Source organism: Cupressus sempervirens, chromosome 11, assembly GCF_028749045.1.
Source record: "Cupressus sempervirens isolate cs-2001-9-10 chromosome 11, ASM2874904v1, whole genome shotgun sequence".
Taxonomy (NCBI): Eukaryota; Viridiplantae; Streptophyta; class Pinopsida; order Cupressales; family Cupressaceae; genus Cupressus; species Cupressus sempervirens.
This window is the reverse complement of record NC_143128.1, coordinates 186,547,235-186,552,805: the sequence shown is the minus strand read 5'-3', so window position 1 is coordinate 186,552,805 and position 5,571 is coordinate 186,547,235.

Sequence of the window (5,571 nt, the reverse complement as noted above, 5' to 3'; positions counted from 1 at the left end):
ATCTCAAAAGCGGAATTTGCATAATTTTATTGTATTTTATGATGTGGGGTCTTTTTCGCTATTATGTTATACAATTTGTTGCCATTGGACACTATGAGTCATGACCATGATTTCTCTTCAATTTTCGAAGTCGGTTGCCTCTTTCAATATTTTCGAGGTGCTAAATGTTTTAATTCTTGAATGATGAGATGTAAAATGTTGGTCTTTATTATTATTTTTAAAAGGTTAAAAATCACAATTAAACATTCTTTTGGAAATTGTGTACATCATGAGATAGAGATAGCCCCTTCACCTTTTTTATAAGGTTTCCTTCCTTCACAAGAGCGTAAATATGGTAGTAGTAATCATATTATTTATATTTTGGATGTTTTGTATGGTCTTTTTAATATTGAAAAAAATGTTGACTTAGGGGAGAATTAACACTTCGAGAGAATAACGGTTCATAAAGAACTATAAGAGAGAATGAAGAAAATTAACTCAAAAAACATAGTTTAGAGAACCATAGGCAATATAAACAACAAACATACATAGACGTGAGTGCATCTAATCATATACGACTTTTTCCCAAAGTCAATATAAGACGCTGAAGACTATGAAGCACACCAAATTTTGATGTTTTGTATGGTCTTTTTAATATTGAAAAAAATGTTGACTTAGGGGAGAATTAACACTTCGAGAGAATAACGATTCATAAAAAAATTATAAGAGAGAATGAAGAAAATTAACTCAAAAAACATAGTTTAGAGAACCATAGGCAATATAAACAACAAACATACATAGATGTGAGTGCATCTAATCATATACGACTTTTTTCCAAAGTCAATATAAGAGGCTGAAGACTATGAAGCACCCAAATTTATAATTTTCAATTAGTTGATTAACTTGATGTTGGATGCATTGGGTCTAATATGATGACTTGACGCTCTTCCTAATATCTGCCCACATTTGAATTAAAATAGATATAAGACAATAAAATATGTCAGAGTAAAGTTTTAGAATTGCAAATTCTTGATGACCATAGGAGTTATCAAATATTGTTTTACAATGGACTCTTCATATGTGCAATAAAATAGTTTGTCGAACACTTTCAATAATAGCATTATTTCAAAGATCAAATCCAAGTAAAGCCTCCTTCCACTTAAGATTATGATTAAAAAATAACAAATACAAAATGAAAAACAAAGCTCCATAATTTCTTCACAAAAGAGCAACCCAAAAATATTTGTCATATGTCTTCAGAATTTTGGCAAAAAGATATTTTTGTTATTTTTAAGTTATGTTTGTTGGTGGAGACTAATGTTTTCAATTAACTCACATTTTGGTAATAGTGGAAATGGTTGTATTCTATAATTGGAATAGATTTTTACATTAAATTGATTTCCCTTCCTTTTATTATTATTTTTATGATTGTATGTAATGTCCCCTTTCTAGCATTCATAGCATGATGTTGTCGTTAGCCTATTTCCCCACAGTCCCGTAGGCTAACTAGGACATTAAAGGGGCTTAGAGGTCATTTGGCCTAGACAGTTTTAGTTGCAAGTCTTTCTGAGGGGTTCTGAGGCAACTTTGGGCATACTTACTATTTATAGTAAGTCATCTTGGACATGGCAGGACATTCAATCACAGTGGTATGTCGATGGTAATTGTTTAAAATCGACAGGAAAACTTATTTATCATTGATAAGATTTGTTATGCATTGATAAAGCCATTTTATAAAGTTAAATTTAAATATTTAACTTTATTAATGCATAGACTATAGTTTGTGGGAAATATTTAAATTAAAAGAGTTCCCTTTATTTTTATAACACATTGGAGACATAAGGTACATAAAGGGAGTTATGTTTTATCCCACATTGAGAAAACGAAGGATTGAGCTCTTGTGAGAACACTATAAAAGAAATGGAAGAGCTTTTTTTTTGTATGCTTGGATGAAGATTAATGTTATGTTGTTGGATATCTTATTATCGGGCTTGGAGGACGGAATCCCTCTTTGCTAGCATTCTCTTCACTGTTGGAAGACACAGTCAGGAGGATCAATGGTGTTTTCACTTCAGGAAACACACTGGGTTTCATTTGGGGCATTCGCATAAAGAAATTTACAAGGGTTTGAGGTGCAGATCTAAAGTTAGTTATTGCTATAGTGCTGCATGAACAGTATTTTTGCTATAGTCGGCATGAACAGTATTTTGCTACAGTACGGCGTGAACAGTGTTGGTATCAAGTTTACTTGTTTTTCCGGCTGATTAGAAGTTTGGAAGGCTGCCGACTACATCTACAAAATACTACGGCAACTAATTCTAGGTTTCTTCTGTCAAATTTTGATACTTTGCATAATAATTGTTGAATACAAGTCTGAATAGTTGTTGCAGCCTTTAAGGCAGCTGTAAGTGCACATCTACATTTAAAAATCACCCTTTATCAGCAGATTGAAAGAGTTTCCAAATTTTTCATATATTGTTGAATGTGTGCCAAGTGTTTGTGAAAATGTTATGATGGGTATTATGCATTTTAATGTCACTTCATAGTTGTTTGTAAATCTACTCATTGGAAAGCAATTTATTGAGGAAATCAGCTTTATGAGTTTGCATACAAAGTGTTTGACAATATTTCTTAAGTTAAATTTCTACAAGTCAAAGTTCAAATCAAGGGAGGATATTACAGCGGTATCAGAGCTATAAGTCCTGCCATCCTGTGGAGGTCTCATAGGAAATTTGGAACTGGCGGATAGAGGGGAAAGTGTTTGATGAAATGTCAAAACACTAAAATCAGAGCATTTATTTTTGAGCATGCGACAGGGGCCTTTTAATTTTCGCAATACTAGAGCAAGACAAAGTAGGAGTTCAGACCTGCAAAGCAAACAGTCTAGTTCATCCATACAGGGGGGTATAGAATCCAGTCATACAGACACAGCGGAGGTATTCTTTGATCAAGACAACAATATGGGTGACCGAGATGACAGGAATACAAGATTAGGTGGAGGCGGGAATGTCGGTCCAGAGCCTGGAGAGGAAAGATTCTTACAGTTATTAGAGACCTTGGTACAAGGTCAACGAGTAGCAGAACAAAGGGCACAGGAACAGAATCAGAGACTGGATCTTATGATGCAGATGATGGCTCGTCAAATGGGGTTGAATGCTAACATGGGTGGAGGAAATAATCAGAATGGTAACAATCAGAATGGAAATGATCAGGATGGGACACATAATGGAGATGAACAAGTTGGGAACAATTTCGGTCATGCACCCCAGCGAGCTAGGACAGTGAGTTCAAGGCCCATGATTCCTACATTTCCTCCTAGAGCTCCAGAGCAGCTCGTACCAGAGCCCCAAATTACTGATATACAGGACCAGTTGAGGAGAGATTGGGAAGCCAGAGGGCCAAATTTTACTGCTGCAATTACCTTTAGGGAGTATATGGATGTGCGGATGAAACATATGCCACGTGGACATGACAGGAACCAGAGCTATGAGCTATGGAAGAAAGTAGGGAGACTTGAGTTACCATATTATGATGGCTCAGGAAAGTCTACAGCAAGAGCTTGGGTTCAAAAGCTTGACACATACTTTCAATTGAACCCTATGCTCGAGGAAGAAGCTATTAAGTACGCAACAATTCATTTGGATGGGTTAGCACACGAGTGGTGGCATCATGGTATGGTCACTATGGGACATGCACACATTACTTCATATGTGGAGTTTACAGAGAGGCTGATTGAACGTTTTGATAGGAAGGATCTAGAACTCCATTTCAAGGAGTTAGCTTAGTTTAAACAGTGGGGATCATTGGAAACATACATTTCAGAGTTTCAGAAACTTGCAGTGTTAGTAACAGATGTATCTGAACGGAGGATACTAGTTCTATTTATGGATGGGTTAGCTGATCCGTTGAGAGGGTGGATTAAAGCTCTCAACCCTCCCACTTTGCAGGAAGCCATTAAGAAAGCTCGTGACATGGATTCCTCTTCATCTTCAAAAAATAAATTCCAGGCAAAGAGTTTCCCTTCAAGGAAAGATAAGGACAGGAAACCTTTTCATAAAGAGGTTCAGCCAGCTAAGGAGGAAAGTAAGAGGTTGGACAATGAGACACTTAATGATCTCAGGAAGAAGAAGCTTTGTTTTCATTGCAGGGAGCCTTGGGATTTGTCACATAAGTGTCCATTGAAAGCAAAAGCTAAGCAGATGGAGTACTTTTCAGCCAAAGAGTCAATAGATGGAGATTCAGAGCAGTCATCCGAATCAAATGGAGATGATGATAGTTCTTCACAGGAGGAAGCATGCGGTGATAGCACGATAGCTCAGTTGTCAAGTATACAGGAGACCATCACTTTCAGAGTTAGGGGAACCTTGGATGGACAGAGAGTTGTGGCACTCATTGATACAGGGGCGACACATAACTTCATTGATGAGAAGTTTGTGACACGCAGAGGGCTACATACATAGGAGCATAGCGGATTTAAGGTGATGGTTGTCGATGGCTTCAAAATTGAATGTACCAAGAAAATCTCCAACTTGCAGCTTCGTTTGGGAGATTATGACATGACAGGAGATTTCTTTGTGGTCAACATTGGTGATCAGGATATGGTGCTTGGGATGAACTGGATGAAGTCTCTAGCAGAGTTTACATTTAACCTTGAGAAAATGGAAATGAGGTTTGAGGCAAATGGTAAGAAGATAGTGCTCAGAGGTTTGTCAGATGGGAGACTTCGAGTGGTGTCACTCAAGTGGATGCAGAGTTTCTTTAGACATGATCAGGTGCAGTGGGCAGCAGAGTTTAGAGTAATGCCTGAGATGACAGAGCAGCATAAACAAGAGTATCCACCTGATGTACAAAAAATAATAACCAAACATACTAAAGTGTTTGGTGAGATACCTCCAGGCAGACCCCCGGATAGGGGAATCGAGCATGTTATTGAATTAGAGGAAGGGGCTAAGCCAGTTATCATCACACCTTACCGCCATCTGAAGAGATGCAAGGATGAAATAGAAAAGGCAATTAAGGAGTTGATTGACATGGGGCACATACGGCCAAGAAAAAGTCCTTTCGCTTCTTCAGTAGTGTTGGTGAAGAAGAAGGACGGTACAATGAGGATGTGCATTGATTATAGGGAGCTAAACAAGAAGACAATCAAGAACCGATACCCTATCCCGCGCATCGATGAGCTTATTGATGAATTGCATGGTGCATGCTACTTCTCCAAGATTGATTTGATATTCGGCTACCATCAGATACGGGTTAGAGAGGTGGATGTGGAGAAGACAGCTTTTAGATGCCACTATGGACATTTTGAGTTCTTAGTCATGCCCTTTGGGTTGACAAATGCCCCTGCCACTTTCCAGTCCTGTATGAATAGAGTGTTCAGAGATCAGTTGAGGAAGTTTGTGTTGATATTTTTTGATGATATACTGATATACAACCGTACTTGGGAGGAACATTTGAAGCATATTGATACAGTGCTCAGTATTCTAGAGAGGGAGTCATTATATGCCAAGATGAGTAAATGTGAGTTTGGGATGACAAAGTTGCTCTATCTAGGGCATATTATTAGTGCAGGAAGTGTTTGGGTTGACCCAG